This window comes from Chenopodium quinoa, unplaced genomic scaffold (genome assembly GCF_001683475.1).
Source record: "Chenopodium quinoa cultivar QQ74 unplaced genomic scaffold, ASM168347v1, whole genome shotgun sequence".
NCBI lineage: Eukaryota > Viridiplantae > Streptophyta > Magnoliopsida > Caryophyllales > Amaranthaceae > Chenopodium > Chenopodium quinoa.
The window spans coordinates 420,733-441,556 of NW_018742359.1; the positions used below are offsets into that span (position 1 = coordinate 420,733).

General features: G+C 41.8%; 1 long non-coding RNA gene across 3 annotated transcripts; it reads left to right on the forward strand.

The window, feature by feature from the left end:
* Window positions 1–1,976: 1,976 nt before the first annotated feature.
* Window positions 1,977–19,991, forward strand: LOC110695871. Of its 3 annotated transcripts, XR_002506217.1 has the most exons (6): window positions 1,977–2,242; window positions 2,350–2,408; window positions 2,644–2,703; window positions 9,417–9,511; window positions 9,592–10,035; window positions 10,122–12,158. It is a non-coding gene; the product is annotated as an uncharacterized LOC110695871 (long non-coding RNA). The 3 variants fall into 3 exon arrangements; XR_002506218.1 differs by lacking the exons at window positions 9,417–9,511; window positions 9,592–10,035; window positions 10,122–12,158 and adding an exon at window positions 19,601–19,991 and having other exon boundaries at window positions 1,996–2,242; XR_002506216.1 differs by lacking the exons at window positions 9,417–9,511; window positions 9,592–10,035; window positions 10,122–12,158 and adding an exon at window positions 3,461–5,312 and having other exon boundaries at window positions 1,998–2,242.
* The last annotated feature ends 833 nt before the right edge of the window (window positions 19,992–20,824 follow it).

Genomic DNA, 20,824 nt, shown 5'->3' on the forward strand with positions numbered 1-20,824 from the left:
CCACCATGGACCAATTACGACACGACACGTGTCCCCCTATGCCAAATGGGAAAACCGGCCAACAAGGCACAATCCTCGTGGGAAGCCCAGTCTGCCATAGGTTTAACCTAAACCTAGGAATTAGCACGCATCCCAAGGCATATAAATATCCTCATTAAAGGGGAATATACACATTAAACACTCTCACCTAGAGAGACCCAATTATACTATTCCGCATTAATTACTCCTTAAACAAGTACTTACTTGACCGTTGGAGGCGGATCTCCAATCACTCGGAGTATCCGTTTGTTTTGCAGGTCCAGGCGTCCGGCTCTAGTCTCAGAATTGTAACTCTCCCGCAGGACATCAAAAAACCCCGAAACAGCATCTCCCTTAAGGTGAGAAAACCTTTAAGTTCGTAAACTCTAGTCTTTTCTTGGTCTAGCCCCGACTATCCTTCGGGGTAGAGGTCGTTCGGGTCGGGGCTCGAGGGTGGACTCCGTCAGAGGCTTGCGCGCTTGCGGAGCTAAAGCTTTGAAGTCCGAGCTCTATAGGAGCGAAGCACGCGTCGGGAATAAGAATGTCATTTCCCTTTCTCTTTCTTTTGTTGTTTAATTATGTGATTGCATGCTTAGTTGCTTTAATTAGTGGGTGGGTCTTAGGCAGGTTTCTCTTCTGTGTAGCGTTGGACTCTACAAAACCCAATAAATATATAAAAGATAATTAAAGACGCATGGCAAACTAGCATAACCCCTTGAATCTCGAAATATCCAATCCTCAAGGTTACCATCGCATCTTTTGGCTACGTCTTCTTAGGAATGCCGTCTTTAGACTTCACCATCAAGCATGCAACTTACTTAGTGACTAGGACTAATCTAAATAATCTAAGTACAAAAATACTTAACGTCACGCAGTCAATATTTAGATTTACAAAAATACGTAATGGAACGCAGTCCGTATTTACTATCCTAATCGGGCCATACTAGTTGCCTTTTGTAAGAACCTGCTTAAGAAAATTTATAATATTCCATTCACCCATTCACTTCTAAAGTGAATGGCCCATGCATTTTTACAAATAACACAAGCAACAATACAAAACATTGTATCAAACAAGCCCGTACTAGTTACTAACTTAGGTGTTTAATCCGATTAACACGCCTAATTAAAACTAGTCAAGTGTTTATCCAATTATGTGAACTAACGCAATAACAAAAAGCACAATTAAGGCTTAGTAAAGTTCAAACCCAATTAATGAAGCTCCCACTAAATTCCACATCCAACTTAATTAAATTAATTTAATTAAATATTAATTAAGCCGATCAAGTCAACTTTTGTTAAAATTATGCAAGTACATGAAAAACATAGGCCTAGCATTGTTTTAAACAAAACCGCAAAATAAAATTGAGGAAATATCAAGGCTAGCATATAACCAAGCCCTTAGCTCCAACTCAAAAGTGGGTGCTGCTAGGTTGCGAGGCTTAGCAACCATGCTAAGGCCCCAGGCTGATGATGCCTAGCATCCCTAGCTGCTCGCACTCACGCAAGTGTTGGGTGCTGCCTAGCAACCCCAGCCTTGCGTGCCGAGCTACTGCTGGGCGCTGCCTGACAGTCAGTGATGGCCGGATAATAGGTCGCCAACTACTATCCTAAATCAAATCATACAATTTATAAACCTACACTTACACTACCTAGATAGTGATAAGCAAGGGTCGAACCACAAAAGAAACGGGAGAAATGCACGATTAAGGTGAAATCAAGAATCTATTGCAAGGTAAGAAGGGTATTTTAAATTTTTTTGTTGTTTTCTAAGAGGAATAAAAGCTACCATAATTAATAAAAGCACCTAAATGAAATAAAATCAAACTAATCACTACTACAAAAAGAGCATTTTCTCGACGCTGGACTTTCGACGCTGGGCAAGCAGCGTCAACTATTAATTATACTATGCTTATTATCTCGACGCTTTTGTAGGTAAAAATTAATTTTCGGCGTCATAAGCGTCGAGAAACATAACACGTGCCCCACACGTGACTGCAAAAACCCTCAATTGTAGAATTTAGGGAAAATGAAACCACGAACAAGAGCACAAACACAAAAACAAAAACCTCTAGTTACTCATCAACCAAACTACTCTTCTCTCTTTCAATCCGAATTCTACAAAGTCACTTATGGAGCCATTGTATCCAAAGTCAGATCTTTGTTTTTCTGGGAGTAATTTCATTGTGAGGAATATCATTTTGCGAACCAGATTCTTCGAATTGAGGTACATCAATTTCAATTTCAGATCTTTGTCCTTCTTGGATTCAATTTCAAATTTATGTAAATCAATTTAAAATTCAGATCTTCATCTCTCTTTAAACCAATTTATAGATCTTGACCCAAAATTGTAATCTATGTCGTCCCTCTGAGTGCCGATCGATAATATTAAGGTACAGACCCAAATTTGTTTTTTAATGTTTTATTTTTCAATAATCTCACAGATTATGTTTAGATATGGGTTAGCTTCATGAGTAATTGAGATTTTAAGGTTCTGTTATGTTTCATTTTATGCTTCTGGTTTAATTCAATTCAGAAAATTATCCTTTTGTTTCATGTTTATGAATGAGCATGATCGCATTGTTTTTCGTCTCACAATTCCATCACAATTCGCATTGATGATCGTAGGAGCTGCTGTGAGTGCTGACTTCATTTGGCTCGTTCTCCTTCATTAGAGAAGCTTTTTAGGTGATTCTTTTTTTTAATTTGGGCGTTTTTTTGTCTAATTTCTGCATTAAAATTTCAGAATTTTTGGAGTTTATTTGCTATTAAACTGGGCTGTTTTATTTGGACTGGTCTGTTTTGGTTCGAATTGGTTTATTCTTGCTATTTGGGTGGGATTTTAATAGAGTTGTTCTGTAATTTTCTCTAGGGATTTCCTGTGTGATTTAGGGTATATTGAGGGTGTTTGAAAATATTATTGCATTTTTTATTCCCCTGTGTTTCTTGCTGCTATTATTTTCTTGTGCGTTCATTTTTCCATTGTATGTGATTACTATGGCAGAGTAACTGGTAAATAAAAAAACTTATGGATGATTTCCATCAGAAATGTGAGTAACTTGATTAGAGAACAAAACAACTATATTGTAAGACTAAGGCTAGATTCGAGGCTTTCTCTACTCTAATAATTGACATCATAGAGAAGAAAAAGAAAAAGAATAGTGATGATGAGGGTGAATCAATCACTCTAATCTCAATGATAGGGATATAAAATTGTTCCCAATATTGCATGGAGATGGCCATATTACACAAGGATGTTATCCAAATTCCTGAAAATTATCTAAATTCTTCCTTTTCTCTCACTATGAGACTATGAATCTGTTGGTGCATTCTATGTTGCCTATGTTTTTGTTGCCTAACAAAATTAAAGTAGGAATACTTTAGGATTGTTGCTCATATTAGTGTTCTTGATTGCTAAGCAATTCTTGTTTATTGTATTCTCTAGGTAATTTCCTAACATCTTTAAAAGGACTCAAGTGTTTCGAGTTTTTTACGTGTCCTATGGGAGTGTTACAACACCTGCAAAACAACGGAGACTCCCCCGGGGCAGGGAGTTCCGCCTCCGACGATCAAGTTAGAACGTGTTCGGATGTTAAAAAAGTGCGGAATGTAGATGGGATCAGGCTCCTCTTAGGAGAGGAGTGATCATCCCGCTATCTCTTACAGCCTCGAAATCCGAGCCTTAGCTCTCAAGAAGTCCAATTAAAGCTGGAGTTAATGCTTAGCAATTAATGTACACGTGTGTTTAATAATTTCTGAATCTCCCCCGTTCCCTGGGGAACATCTCCCTTTTATAAGGTCTCGTAATGTGTGCCAGTCCTAGGTTTATGGAAAACCTAGGCTTGACTGGGCCTTCTTAGAGTATGGGCCTTGGAAGGCTGCTTGTCCAAGCTGACAATCTGTTGACACATGTCGTGCTCTGATTGGCCCACTTTGGACCTCTCACGAGGTGACACGTGGCGGACTATGGTTGGTCCACGTGGATGACACGTGGGAGAGTTCAATTGGTGCACGTGGCGGGGTTAAATACCCTAAGCATTTGCCCCTCACACGGGTGACGTGGCAGGTCACACTTTGATTGGCCAATGGTTTTTACGGTTTTTTTTTTTTTTTTTTTTATTTATTTACTGTCTCTTGAAATTCACCCTCCTATAAATAGGGGATGTCCAAATCACTTGTTTTGACGTTGTAGAATTTTCAAACTTTGGACTTAAGCCCTTGACATCTTCTTAGAAAGGATGACTGTCGCTTGCTACCTAACCACGTACTCTTACAGCCGCCAGATTTTTCAAGCACCTTCAACTTTTCAAATCATAGGTAACTGCCTGTATTCTCTTATACTTTCTCTTTGTTTCCGTTTTTGAAAATGGTATCCCCAAAGCACACGGCACGGCCTAGGTTAATGATCAGTCGGTCACCGAGGACGGCTGAATTTAGAACTAGGATTGCCGACTACTCCTTGCTGGACCACCCCTTGCGAACTGCCCCAAGTCCGACCGTCTATGTCTCTATGGAGGACACCATGGCCAGAACTAAAAGGGTGACAAACCCAGATGGCTCCTCCTTCTATGCGCCTGTCAATGAGCTATTTGACGTGCTGCCTGGCGCCCCAAGTACCCCAGTGATTCCATCTAAGAAGAATTAGGGGAGGAAGTTCAAAATGACATTCCGTGCTTTGTTGATCAAGGCCGCTAGGCGGACAATAGGTCCGACTCCTCTGACAGCGAACCCGAAACAAGCACCTCAGGCACGTCGTCTGATGCCTCCGAGGAGTTGCGCTCTTGGCTGGAGAAGGGGGAGGACTGGGCTGAGCCGGCTGCTGGCTGGAGAGATATGTATGCCGCCTATTATTGTCATGTTCCCGCAGGCAGGCGGAAGACCATGGCTGAAAAGATAGGGAGCTTTAGAGCCGACCATATTATGGGCCATGGCTATATCTAAAAGTGGGCACGGGCACGACCTCCTGGAGGCACGGCCCGGCAGGGTGGCCCAGCCATGGGCCTTGGGCGTGCCGCGAACACCGTTTTGATTTTTTAGCACGAGCTTTGCACGAGCCCGCTTCAACCCCGGCGTGCCGGCTCGGTACCGCCCCTCGTGCCAATGGTCAAAAACGGCTATAAACAACCATTTTTGCCATTTTTTCCGTTGGAGCAACGGCCATAAACGGCTCTATTTCCCCTATTTCTTTCCCAAATTCCCTATAAATTCCCAATTCCATTCACTTCCCAAATCACAAATTCACAATCTTCCTCTCTTATATTCTTTAATAATCCTTAATCTCTTATATTCTCTAATAATCCTCTTAAATTCTCTAAATATTATTTCTTAATATCGGAAAAAATTAAAAGTTCGTAATCGTAATTAGTGGAAAGCGTTGAAGCACGGTTGTAAGATCTAAACTAATCTTCAATTTATTATTGTTGTTATTGTTATTAGTACATTTATTGTTAGTAATTATTATTGTTATTGTTATTGTTATATTTGTTGTTATTAATTATTATTATTGCTATTATTATTGTTAAAATTGTTGTTATTAATTATTATTGTTGTTATTTTTATTATTACAATTATTGTTATTAATTATTATTGTTGTTATTTTTATTGTTATAATTGTAGTTATTAATTATTATTATTGTTATTATTGTTGTTAAAATTGTTGTTATTAATTATTATTATTGTTGTTAATTATTATTGTTAATTATGGCATCGAATGACACATCATCTAGGGGGATGGGCCGACTTACCCGTGGTAGTAGTTCTAGGGAATCACCTAATCCAATGTGCCCCCAAATTCCGAATCCGACCATTCCAACCAATGACCCCGGTAACATCCCCCTAGGCTTTAAACAATTTAGGCACGATGGTACTTCCGGTTTTCAACCCTATAATATGCCCGGATTTCAATTACCAAACCAATTTCCCTAATTCGGTCAATTCCCACCAAATTACTTTGACCAACAAATTTTTTATTCTAGCCAAGGTAGCCAACAAATCCTAAATGTCTCCGGTTCTACTACTAACCAACCAACCCCCGATTCTACAAACACCTAATTCCCACACATACATGAGGAATGGTTAACCGAGAGTGAGATGGTACTTGTCAAAAGCCACAAAAGTGAGGTATGGCGTTATTTCCTCCTAAGTAGAGACCACACAAGAGCAAAATGTAAAACATGTGATCATTCATTCTTGGAAAAATCCACATCGGGGACGGGACACTTAGGTAGACACATGAAAATTTGTGCAAAACCAGCTAATGATCCAACCCAGCCAAAAATTTCCCAATTCCATCCACACGGCTTTACCTATAACTATGAGAGGGATAGGGATGAACTAGGGAAAATGATAGTACATGCCGAATAACCTTTTCTTTTCTCCGAAAGTGACCCATTTAACATTTACATTAACAAAGCATTACAACCCCAACATAAAATAATCTCTAGGAAAACCGTTCGTTCTGCCGCCATGAAAAACTTCCCAGAGTACAAAATGCGGTTACAAGCCGAATTGAGTAACCTTAATTGTAGAGTGTCTTTGACTGCCGATTCTTAGGATATTTGTTATAAATATCACTATTTATGTGTGACTTGCCATTGGGTAGATGATCAATGGTTGTTACAAAAACGAATAATCCATTTCAAAATGCTGGAATACCCCCACACCGGTATTAACATTTCTCACCATTTAATGTAAGCAATAAGTGAATACAACCTTCGAGATAAAATGATGTCTATGACATTTGACAATGCAACATCAATGACATATACTGCTAATTATGTCAAACAAAACATGACCGATGTAATATTAGATGGTGTTGCACTTCATACTAGATGTGTTTGCCATGTTCTTAACTTGTATGTACAGGATGGACTTAGAGCAATGGGTCCGTACCATAACAAAATTAGAGAAGCTATTATGTCTATTAATAGCTCAAACATGAGATACCAAGAATGGAAGAGTTTTCTAAGACAACAAAAGATAAGGGCAATAAAAATCAAAACCGATTGCCCTACTAGGTGGAATTCCACCTATGACATGTTAACCAATGCAATTGGGTACAAGAATCCGTTGACAATGTTTTACAACCAAAAATTTCCAAACAATGCTATATATGAGGATGATTGGGCTAAATGTGAATGATATATGAAATTTTTACAGTTATTTTATAACATAACGTATTGTTTTTCTTCTGTTTATAATCCTTATGCTCAAAACTTTCTTTCAACTGCATGTTTACTCGCCCAACTTTTCACTGATCATCGGAACCAAAGTGATTATGATCAGTATCATCCAGCAATGGAAAAAAAGTGGCGTAAATATTATAGTGAAATTCGTTTGATTTATTTGTTTGCTTCCATATTAGATCCCGGGCAAAAGTATGAAAATACATTTATGTTAGTTGACATTTACTTTCAATGCATCCTTCTTGACGATGATGTAGAAAACTATAAGACTAATGTGAAGGATCAATTTTTTGCTTTATATAGAGTCTATGAAGCCAAAGATGGCACCGTTCCTCGCTCAGGGCCTTCCCAACCATCCAAAAACGTAAGTAAGAAGGCCAAACATTATTTTCACAAGCTACTAACTTGATTTCAAGGTTTTCAGGTGATTCATCAATAAGGAGAACACAAAGCGATGTCTCGGAGTTGCAAATGTACCTAAGTTACGACTTCACCAAGGGAAAGGACGACGATGAGATAAACAGCCTCGACCTCCTTGCATGGTGGAAACAAGAAAGCACGAAGCATCCTACTTTGGCGGCAATGACACGAGACATTCTTGCTATCCAAGTCTCCTCCGTTGCCTCCGAACGAGCTTTCAGCGCATCCGAGAGGGTTTTAGACGATAGAAGAACAAGTCTAAAACCCAAAACACTTGAAATGTGCGTGTGTTTCAAAGATTGGTTGGATGCGGAAAATCGATCACAAAACCGTTCTTACGACGACAACGACAACGATGAAGGAACCTCCGCTTCCAACCGTTCGGGTTCGGCTAGTTCCCAATCTATCCAACTAGCCGATGACCTTGAAAACGAACATGAAGACGAAGACGAAGACGCACAAGAAGAAGAAAAAGAAGAATATATAATTTTTGTATATTGTACGATTTTTATCATTATTATCATTGTACAATTTTTTCAAGTAATAATAATATGAAGTATGCATTATTCACATCCAAATTCCAATTTGCCCTTTTTTCGTTAAGTTGTAATTCGTAATTTAATATAACAAAAATAAAATTGTAAGAATTAATAATTAATAATACAAAAATAAATATAATATATTATAAACATTAAACTATAAAGTAATAGTTTAAACAGAAGATATAAATTTAAATATTAAATATTTAAAATAACAAAATATATATATAAACTTAATTTATTTTAGACAAATAATAATATAAGATTATAAGTTATAAACTATAAATAAATAAATAAATTTAAAAAAAAAAGGGAGGAAAGCAGCAGGCCAGCCCGCTAGGCCAGAAGCGTGCCAGGCCAACAAGCAAGCCCAGCAGGCCATCCCACTAGGCCAGCACGGCACGAGCCCGAATGGCATGTGGGTCGTGCCGTGCCGTGGGCTGGCCTGTGACTTTGGGCGGCACGACACGTCTTCTCAGGCACGACCTGTCGGAGCACGTGGCCCGCCAGACAGCCTGCGGCTGCACGACCCGGCACGGTGCCCACCTTTAGCTATATCCTTTGCGTGACGGATGCTGAGGACACCGTAGTCCAGCAAGAAGGGTCCAGTTACGGGGACAAATGTTTTACGTGTTATGAGGCGGCAATTCAGGTTGGTCTTCGATTTCCCTTACATCCGACTGTAAAGCGGATTTTAGATGGATACCAGCTGGGCGTCTAGCAACTTGCCCCCAATTCTTGGTTCAACATTCTGGGTATGTTGCCGGCTGTGAGATGATGAGTGTGGATCCAAGCTTTGAGGCTTTCGCCCATATGTACTATCTCAGCAAAACCCCAGAAACAAGCGGTGCCGGCTGGTACACTTTGTCTAGCCACAAGGGCTATATGATGACAATAGGGAAGGATAACAAGTAGAAAGACAAAGTAAAGAATAAGTACAATAGGTGGAACCGCAATCCACCTGTCCTAACAGGCGCCACTGAAAAGCCACCTGTTCCAAAAAAGGCAAGAGAGGAGATCCTTGATCAGAGTCTGTTCAAAATGGACATTTAGGCGAATGCTGTAACAGGGGCGAGAGAATACATCCCCCAAGGTTACATTCCTCGTCATGACTGGCTTTTTGACGGGGACTATTTAATCGCTTGAGGTCTTAGTGTTGAGAGGCCGAGAGGTAGTTAGCCCGAACGTGTTTACAGTTTTTGTTAGACTTGGCTGTTTTTTTGTACATTTTGTCTAACCCTTTGAAATCCTGTTGCAGACAAAGCAATGGAAAGGCTCCCGGCCATCAAGAAGCATACAACCTACTACCGCTCCCTAGCTACGGAACACTCGCATGCCAAGCAGGCGTCCAAGGTGAATTTCTTTTAACTTTGAACAAGTCTTATTTAGCTTTTTTGTAGCTTGCTACTTACTTATTGTGGTTTTTGTTGCAGGGAAACTCAACAAAGCCTTCCTTCTCCACACAGCCGGATCCTAAAATTAGGAAAAGGCGGCTGGTGAGGTGACGACTCCTAGGAGAGCCAGGAAACATGTGGCCAACAGCCAGGAAGGACCCTTCCTCCAAGTGGAGGAAAGTCCACAGTCGTCCCAGAGTGCAGCCGGCCTCCGAAGGAGGGAGAGGCGGTAGAAGGTATCAGTTGTTCAAACCCCTTGCCCTACCCTCGTAGGGTTAAGTTTAATCAGTAGTCGGTCTATTGGCTGCATTTAGACCAAGTACTTATAGAGTATTAATTGTGCAAATGCCCCTCAAAGGTCGGATCTTGTACAGCTGGCCAACTCCATGCTGAAAGCCGTCTTCCTTGAGGACAGGGAGGCGGTTAGAGGAGTCGGCACCCTCAACCCTCAACCTAGACGCCATCCTAGCTCTTCTGGCTGAGGTATACTTGTAACGATTTTCTATTTCTTGTTTATATAACTTGTGAGCCACCTATAACTGACGTCTGTTTTTTTGGGGCGAGTGCAGTCTATGTTGCGAGTGCACAGTCTCCGCAAGCCCCTAAACGAGAAGAACAAAGAGTTAAAGTCTGCGAAAGCTCGGGCCGCCTCTGTTTCTAACACAGCTATGTTCCAGATTGCTCAAAATGAACTTCTTACTAATGACATACTGTATTATCAGGCGGCTGCCAACTTGCAGGTCAAAACAGATTTAGAGGTGACCAAGAAGAGAATCTATGGAGCAGCAGGTCAAGGATCTAAATGCCAAGCTTGAGCCCTTAAAAGAGGCAGACGAGGAAACAGCCGGCCTTCGAACCCGGGTGGACAAGCTGAAAGCCCGGCTGTAAAATCAGGAAGTCCAACTCGCAAAGAAGTATACTTCAAGGGTTGAGGAGGAAAAGGCGGCACTAGTCAAGGACATGATGGACGACTGCAACGTCGTCATGAAGATGACTTGGGGGGCTCTCTTCCTGGAGTCCAACTATGAGTCCTGGCATAATCAGTTTGTCGCCTCCTCTCAAGAGTAAAATGAGAAAGTCATGAACCAAGCCCAAAGAGGCTCAGGGAGAGGATGAGGAGGAGTCGTCTGATTTTACCTCAGGGGAGTCGGCCTAGGAGGAGGAGGAGGCGGATGCCTAAAAGAGCAGAAGCCGACTGGGGAACAAAAGGATGCGACTGCTGTTACTGAACAGCCCCCTCCTGCTGCTTACGCCTTTCTTGTTTTAATTCTAACTTCTTCGGCCTGCGTGCCGGATGCTCTGCTTGTATCTTTACCGACCGAGGGGTCGGGTTTATTGACAACTTTAACTTTTTTGTTGGTCATTTGGCCAACTGTTTATATGAATCATCCGGCCATTTTGGCCGGTTTCTCCAAATTGCTTTAAATGTTTGCATTTCATAAATTATGCTAAGTATAAGTAACCTGCTTTTTGCATGAATGCTTATTTCATTATACCGTCTGTTTTTTCCCCTAGCCGACTGTTTGCCTTGTTTTCAAAGGTAAATTGATTGACTTGGGAATATTTGATACTGTAAGGAGTATGACTAATTTCCAGGTCAATCAATCAATATGGTGACTGCCCCAAACCAGGCGGTCAGTCGGCCATTGCACAGGCGAACATACAGCATTATCCGGCTCTCGGCCTCAATATTAGTTCTGTAGACGAACCACGCTTAGCTACTAAGTTTTGTACTTAGTTTATTTTATTGATTGTAAGTTGCCTGTTTGTTTGGTACCTGTACAGAAACAGGCGTCAAACGGGATGTTTAACCAAAGTAGCAATCGATTGTTGGGTTACAGGAGGTAGCTTTAAGTATTTCGCTAACCTAAATAGGAATAGTGGCCGAATGTCGCCTGTTTATTATAAGGACAGACGGCTTCGTTTGACCGTTTAGGTTCCATTTTAGGTTATTCAGGTCGAGCGACTATGAATTAACCTTTGTCACCTTTGTCAATCTTTGTCACCTTATTTTGAGTAAATAGAAGAGGTAGACGGCCGTTAGCCGCATGTTGTTACCTCACATGTGCTAAGTTTTAGACTTAGCTTATTACTCAATTAGCTGCTAAATGTGGAACTTAGCTTATATCCTCAAATTTTTCCAACTGTGTTGCTGCTGAGCAACAACAGTCGGCATCCAACTTAGATATTATAGATTACCGCATGTTTTTAAAGTAGTCGGTAGTCATTGTTATCTTAGCCTCATTTGATTAGTTCATAGAGCAATGTGCCACCCAAATGGGAGATACTCTTTGCGATGAATTCACCCAAATGGATGTTGCGGATGCCAGGGACAGACGTGTTAGTTTATTTTATACAATCCGGCCATAGGCCTCATATTGATCATCCGGCCATAGGCCTGACTTAGATCATCTGGCCATATGCCTCAGAAGGTTGTTCTAAGAGGAACAACGCAAAGCCACTAAGTTTTCAGACTTAGCTTAGGTTTGCTCATGTTGGAGCAGAAAATCGAAACAATTGATAAGGTCGCCTGTACATTGTACAGACGGTACTTTTATAGAGAGTACATAAAAAGATAAAAATTAAACCTTCATTGATACTTAAGTACAAAATAAAATAACAATTCTTAGAAGTAGTACTTTTTCAAGTTATCTACATTCCAAGTTCTGGCTAGCTGCCTGCTATCTGGTGTTTCCAAACGGTAGGTGCCGGCTCTTATTTTTTCATAGATCCGGCAGGGGCCTTGCTAATTGGAAGTCATCTTTCCCTGCTCATTGGCCCTACCAGTCGCCTCCATTTTTTGCAACACAAAGTCCCCCACTTTCAGGGGCTGCTTGTGCACTCTTTTATTGTAGGCTCTCGTTATTCTCAGACAATAAATCTCATGGCGCAAGGCAGCATTGCCCCTGCGTTTTGGAAGTAAGTCTAGTGTTAGCCACATGGCCTCCCAGTTAGCCTCCTCATCATATAACATAACTCGAAGAGTTGGCTCATAGTGCTTAATAGGCAAAACAACTTATGCCCCATAAATCATGAGAAATGGAATTTCACCGATCGCCCCTTTTTCAGTCGTCCTGATGGCCCACAGAACATGCGGTAGCTCGTCAGCCCACAGGCCGCCAGCTCTTTCAATTTTCCTTTTGATGCCACTTGTTGAAGGCTTCAACCTGGTCGTTTGCTTGGGGACGGCCGACTGATGCAAAACAGTGAGAGATCCTTGGTCTCCCAACCAGCTCTTGAGAGCAGGTGTCTCAAATTGAGGACCATTGTCAAAGACCATAGACATGGGTAGCCAATACCGAGTGATGACATTTCTCTAGATGAAGGAGATAACATATTTGGTCTTAATGCCTTTGACCGCCTCTGCTTCGACCCATTTGGTGAAGTAGTCGACAACAACCAGGATATACCTCCGTCCGCATGTAGCAGGCGTATAAGGTCCCAGAATATCCATGCCCCACTTGGCGAATGGTACTGGGTTATGGATGGCCGTCAGATCAGTAGTCGGACGGTGGATGAGTTTGCCAAACCCTTGACACTTGTCACATATTTTCACCATTTACATGGCGTCTGCGTAAAGAGTGGGCCTAAAGTAGCCCTGCCGCCTGCCTCTTTTTGCTAGGGTCTTGCCGCCTATATAGGAGGCGCATGAAGTCTTCTAAAACCTCTCGTCCCCTCTCGGGGGTGACACATTTCAGTAAAGGTTGGAAATAGCCCTTTTTGAAGAGTTCTCCATTATGAATTTCAAAACTGGTCGCAAGTTTTTTCATTGTAACCATCTCTAAGTAAGTAACCGGCAAGGTGCCATCTGTTAAGCAATTTCGGATTCCATCCATCGAGGTTGAGCTTCGGTCTAGTATTCCAATGGGATCTTCTTTAATGTTTCTCTTTTCCATAACTTCCCAAAAGACTGACCTTGGTGTGTCACAGGAGGCGGATGATGCAAGTTTGGAGAGAGCATCCGCCTAATTATTCTCGGACCTGGGCACCTGACTTAGATGAAATTCGTCAAGTGTCCCAGCCTCTTCTTTGACTGCCTGAAAATATTTAATCATAGTTGGATGGGTGGCCTCATAGTCATCATGATATTAACTTATAATCACTGCGAATCAGAGCAGGTGTCCACCTTTCTTGCCCCAGCCGCCTTACACATGCGTATGCCGGCTAGTAAGGCTTCATACTATGCCTCATTATTTGAGGCTTGGAACTTGAATCGTAGTGCATATTCATACTTGTCTCCTTCAAGAGACTGACATATGATGCCTACACCACAACCGTTCAGGGTGGAGCTCTCGTCCACATATACCTTCCAAAGTTGTTCAAGGTTTTCAGGATCAGCCGGCCTTGTCATTTCGACAATGAAGTCAGCAAACGCCTGTCCCTTCACTGTCTTTCTTGGTTCAAAGGAAATTTCAAGGCTCTGAATTTCAATCGCCCATTTGATCATTTGGCCGGACGATTCCATGGTTGTTATTGGTCGCTTGATTGGTTGGTCTGTGTAAAACACTACCGGATGCGCCAGGAAATAAGGTTTTAACTTCTTGACTGCCATAAAGAGGGCAAGTCCAAATTTTTCAACCATGGGGTACCTCAACTTTGCATTCCGTAGAACATAACTGATGAAATAGACCGGGAGCTGGGTGCCGCCTCTTTTAGCATGGAGAACAGCACTAAGCGCATAGTAAAAAACGACTAGGTACAGGTACATCACTTCCTTTGGCAAAGGGCTAACCAGCAAAGAGTGCAAGTGTTGTTTCAACTTTTGAAAGGCCGCCTCTGCATCCGCCCCCCATTCAAACATTGTCTTCTTTTTAATAGCTTGGAATAAATAGAGGCACTTGTCGCCTGACCGACTAAAGAACCTCCCTAATGCCGCCAAATAACTTGTCAACTTCTGAACTTCTTTTACAGTCGGGGGTGACTGCATGTCTATAACCGCCTGTATTTTTTCTGGGTTGGCCTCTATCCCCCTTTGATCAATGACAAATCCGAGAAACTTTCTACACTCAACACCAAAGACACGCTTCTTGGGGTTGATCATGACCTGGTGCCGCCTAAGTGTAGCGAATGTTTGGATTTGACTATCATGTCATCAATGTACACCTCCACATTCCTTCCAATTTGATTAACGAAGACTATTAATCATTCGCTGGAAAGTAGCAGGCGCATTCTTCAAACCAAATGGCATCACAGTATAGCAAAATAACCCCTGATCAGTGACGAATTTCGACTTTTCTTGATCTTTTTTCCACAAGGGTATCTGATGGAAACATGAATAGGCGTCCATAAAGCTTAACAAGGCATGGCTAGCTATAGAGTCGACCAGACTGTTGATCTTTGGAAGAGGATAACTATCCTTCGTACATGCCTTGTTCAGGTATGTGTAGCCAACACACATGCACCAGGTTCCATTCAGATTTATCACGCGCACAACATTGGCAACCTAATCAGGGAAGTAACACTGCCGAATTAACCCAGTATCTAAAAGCTTTTTCACCTCGGCGACTGCCGCCTGGCTTCTCTCTTCACCATGGTTCCTCTTCTTTTGCCTTACTGGCTTCTTTTTAGGATCCATAGCAAGTTTATGGGCGGCTAGATCCGGGCTGATGCCTGACATCTCATCCACTTCAAAGCCAAAGATGTCTTTGAACTCTTTCAATAGGTTGTGCAGTCTGCACCCAATTTAGCAAAACCAGCGGTCCCTAACTTAACTGTATGTTCTGGACGAGTGTCATCTAGAACAATATCAATGTGCTCAGCAGCCGGCTTGGGACGGAGTTCATCCGACCATTCTCCAGCCAGTGATTGCTATTGCTTTTCTTTATTCACACCCACCAACTGGTCGACCTTTCTCTTTTTGCCGCCTGCTATGGGAGCAGGCACGGCGTCCTTGACTTTGTCAAGTTCTATAGTTTTTCCACTGGGGCTGGATGCGACCACATTGGGTTTGACGTTAGGGAGATAGCACTCCCTAGCCGTCTTTTGGTCTCCTTGTAGGGAGCCGACTGTTACATCATCCTTTTCAAACTTGAGAACCATAAGGAAAGGTATGATAACAGCTTTGGACTCATTTAGGGTGGGACGACCCAAAATCATGTTATAGGTGGTCAGCTCTTCAACAACTAAAAATTGGACCACCAAGTGGCGTCCCTCTCCCTTTTCTCCCAGCCGAATAGGTAAGTCTATTCGACCTACCGGATGCACAACTCCGCCCCCCAAATCCCACTAAGGGATGAGAGACCTTGTGCATGCTCTCAGGCTTGTACTTGAGCTTGGTCAACCACTTATTGCTGATGAGATCAGGCAGCTGCTGGTATCTATGAGGATTCATCCCACCTTTTGGTTGGCCACTTTGCATTCGATGATAATGGGGTCATCATGCGGCCTCCTGACGTTGCCCCTGTCTTCCTCAGAGATGAAAACTTCAGGGAAAGTGTCCTTAGACGCCTGCCCCTCATCAACTGAGCTGACATCTAGCCGTCTGATGTAATCTTTGGTTCCCCAAATGGTAGGGCCGCCTCCAGCATAACCGCCTGCTATTGTATAGATCTGTTCTTCGTTAGTATTAGAACTATTAGCAGGTTGAGACTTTTTCTTAGACGACTGCCCAGGGTTAGTTTGCAGGGTAACCTTGGACCTCAGAATGTAGGACTTGAGCATTCCTTTGTCAGCCAGACGGTCCAACAGCCGCCTGAGACTATAATAGTTGTTGGTGTCATGGCCAATGTCCCCATGGAAGTGGCAATATTTATTTTTGTTCCGAATTTTTTGGCGGAACCTCTCATAGCAGCCAACTTTTCTATAGGCATCCGGTCTTTTATCTCCACGAGGATGAAGTAACAGTCTTTATTGAACTCATACTTTGGGGAGTACGTTTTAGTTTCTCTCTTTTTCTTCCGGGAGGGCTGTTCAAAGGTATTAGCCACCCAGACTTCTATTCTTTTCTTTTCTTTTCTTCTTTCTTAGCCGGCTGTGATGATCGACTATCTCTTTTGTCAGACTTCTTGGAGTTCGACTGCTTACTGATGTTGTAAAGTTCGGTATCAGTGCTTCTTGGAGGGTAGCAACCCTCTTTCCGACAAGGTCGAACTTATAGGCCGACACGTTCTTTAGACCTTTGAAAAAGTCTGTGTAGGCCACTTCATCAGACAGCCCTTGAATCTAAATTTTCATTGAATTGAAACGCTTGATATATGACTGAATGCCTTCTCTCTCTCCATGTTGAATTGCACCCAAGTCAAGACTTGTTTTCTTTGCAGGGATGTTCATTGAGAAGTTGGACGCAAACAAGTGTGCAAGCGTTTTGAAGTTATTTATGGATCCGGCTGGCAGGTTTCCAAACCATTGCTTGGCGACACCCTTCAATTTTGCCGGGAAGCATCGACACCATGCGACATCATCCAACCCTTGTAGATACATGAGATTGGTGTATGCCATAAGGTGATCTTCTAGACTGGTGGTACCATCATAGTAGAGCTGATCAAGTATGGCCCGACCCGATTTTAGGCGGGTTTTGGGCAGATTTTTTTTTAGGGACGGGTTTGGGAATGCGATTTTATGCATTTTTAGTTAATTTTTAGGCCCGGTCCAAAAGTGGCCCGAAAAGCCCGCACGGCCCAGCCATTTTGGGCGTGTTTGGACACAAAAAATCCGGCCCGAAAAACTGGCATGTATTTTTAGCTACTGCCCGGCTCGGCCCAACCAATGATCACCTTTACATCATAGGTACCTACCAATACATTTTCCACCTTGGCCGGCTGTGCGGCCTCAGTTATTTCCTTGGAAAACGTAGAGGGTTGTTCCTTTAGTGTTAGCAGTCAGAGCTGCCAGTCCAAGGTTGGAGATTATGTGTCGCCTGCCCCCCGAAGAGGGTCGGTTACATGTAACGTTGTCCATACGGCATGTATGGTTGTTGAGGTGCATACGGGGCCGCATGGAGCATCTAAGGACTAGTGTGGGCGGACATGCCACCTGTCTGGTCCTCTCGGTTTGATTGTGAATACCTCATTGAGGTATTCTGAAAGTTGTCTTGCAAATTCAACGTCGAAGCCGATTTTGACATTTACATGTTCTTCTTCTGCTTGATTAACATCCGGACATCAGAATAAGTTTTCTTTGAACCATCCGGCTAAACATGCCGGATGGCCTTCCTCTTCCCTGGCTCAGGGAATCGGAATTTGGCCAAATCGATCAATTGCCTCTGTCCCTCCCTAGGTTTAGGGTAAGGAGTAGCCTCTCGGTCCTTGACCTGCTTGTTCCTCCCCGATTGGGAGGGCTTTTTGGCTGACTGTTCCTTGGTGGAGACAGCCGTCTGTTTGTCAATCAGGTCCTTAACCTCCCCTTTGAAACTTATCATGAGAGTCATGAGCTCGTTTCTGGAGATAGGGGCGGAGCCTTCGGCCGCCTGGGGTTGACCAATCGGCTAGCCGGCTGGTTTGCTAGGACCCACCTGTTTGTCGCCCCGTTCCCTACTTTCGGCGGGATGGATGCACCTAGTTCTTAGTGACCTATTAGGGGCTAGGTATATGTCGACCTCAAGGTCGTCATCTGTATCTTGGTCAGTATAGACCTATGGTTAGCCATAGGCAGTTTCTCATTAAGAGGCGGTACAGGTTCTTATGAAGCCATCTTAGTATTACTCTTCCCACAGACGGCGCCAAATGTTTCAGGGTTTTTATGTGTCCTGCGGGAGAGTTACAACACCAAGACTGGATCCGCGCTCCTGTACCTGCAAAACAACGGAGACTCCCGGGGGTGGGAGTTCCACCTCCGACGATCAAGTTAGAACGTGTTCGGATGTTAAAAAAGTGCGGAATGTAGATGGGATCAGGTTCCTCTTAGGAGAGGAGTGATCATCCGGCTATTTCTAACAGCCTCGAAATCCGAGCCTTAGCTCTCAAGAAGTGCAATTAAAGCTGGAGTTAATGCTCAGCAATTAATGTACATGTGTGTTTAATAATTTCTGAATCTCTCCCGTTCCCCGGGGGGAACATCTCCCTTTTATAAGGTCTCGTAATGTGTGCCAGTCCTAGGTTTACGGAAAACCTAGGCTTGACTGGGCCTTCTTGGAGTATGGGCCTTGGAAGGCTACTTGTCCAAGCTGGCAATCTGTCTGCCACGTGTCGTGCTCTGATTGGCCCACTTTGGACCTCTCACGAGGTGACACGTGGCGGACTCTGGTTGGTCCACCTGGATGACACGTGGCAGAGTTCAATTGGTCCACGTGGCGGGGTTAAATCCCCTAATCACCAAACATTGTCTTGCTCCTGTTATGATTTGCTTATATTTTCTTTTTATTTGTGCAACTCTATTGTCATCAAGTTGAATTTGAAACTTTGTTAACTCTTGTTGTAAGCTTGTCATCTTTAGACTTGAGAGCATAAGTGGTATCTACTTTATCCTTCTATTTGTTCCGTTTAGAAGAATGAACAACAATATTTTAGGTTTCATATCACACCACTAAATATTGCCCTTAGAACTTACTGAATTTGGTGTATATAGTCATTCAATCAAGAAGATTTTCCCTTACTTTATAACATATAGAAATGATATGAATCAAGAGTTACTGAATTTACTTAATTATGCATGCTGTTAATTGAAATGGTATGAATCCTTAGAACTAACAACTTTTTGAATTAGTTTAATTTATTTTCATGTGCCAATTTAGAGTAGCAAACAAAGACCCTCTTTGATTTAGCTCTTTTGGTGTTCCCTATGTTACTATAGAGACATATGATTGTATTTTAGGTACTTGCAAACTGAAATTAATGTCTTGTTGAGCAGTTGGAAGCTAATTAGGATATGAGCCAAGTAATATTCTTGTGGATTACATGCTATTAATTACTAACTTAATTGCGTTATGTTGACCAAGAGTTGTGGTCAAAAGGTCAGTGTTATTGTTTAGACTATAAATTTTAGTTTGGTGACTAGATAACCTGCGTTTTAGATCTTTTGATAAAGATAAATTCTTTTTGAATTGATTTATATAGCCTCTTATGATCACTGTGGTAATGTTGACCTGTTTCTAATTAGTGATTTCCTTGTGCAGTTTGTCCCTTGCGTATAGACAGCAAGGTTTGTACTTTATCTTCTCTGAGCTGTGTAATTTAATGATAACATGTATTGACTATGATTTCTTTATTGATTTCCCCAATGGATTTTCAATATGTTTGTTTGGTTTGCAGAAAGGTTATACATCATGAACTTCCAAACAATTCTGACTACTTTGTTCACCAATCCCTTGTAGTAAAACAAATCATTGCTACTATTGATATTGTTAAATCTTGCTGCTATTGATACTGCTAGAAACTGTTGCTGCCTATGCTTAACGTTGTACATGGTGCTGCCACCGCCTATGCTTGACGCTGCTGCTGCTTCCTCCCCTTAGCTGTTGTTGCTTCCTATGCTTGCTACTGGTCATGGGGTTTTCTAAGCTAAAACAAGATTCTCAATTAGTGATGAATGAGCACAAGTTAGAATTATAACTATTGTAATAGAAAACACATTACTACGAAATATTGTACAAAAAAAAATTTATATGCAATAATAAAATTATTTTTTAGCATAATTTTATAGCATATATATGCATACATATTTTTGGTAATACCAGTAGAATAAATTGAACTGTATTTGTGGTAAAAATATTCTCTACACTAGATCTTTTTATAGGCTTAAATAGAGATTCTTAACTTGAATATATGGACAAAAAAAAGCGTCGATAAAATTTATATAACTATGGACATATAAAAGCGTCGTCAATTTTGTAATTTGGGAGAAGAACAAGTGTCACTAATTTAAAAAACGTGCGCCAATGGTTGTAAATTTGGACCCTTCCTATAATGTAAATTTCGACGCTTCTTAACTTGAATGTATGGACAGAAAAAAACATCGATATAATATATGTAACTATGGACAAAAAAGCGTTGTCAATTTTGTAAATTGGGAAGAAAAAGCGTCAATAATTTTAAGAAAGTGCGCCAATGGTTGTAAATTTCGACGCTTCCTATAATGTCTTAGACACAAAAAAGTTGTCGACGTTTTTGATGACGCGTATTTTTCTCAACTCACGTTTTTTGGACGGTTTTTAAAAGTGTCGAGAAAGAATTTTTCGACATTTTAAGCATAAAAAATAAGCCTAAAAAGCGTCTAAAAACATGGAAATTCTAGTAAATGAACTAAAATGAAGTTGAAACACTAGATTAGAGAAATATGATCAAATCACTAGGGAGAGGGGGTTCTAATCATGCTCAACCAATGAAACAATGATGATTAA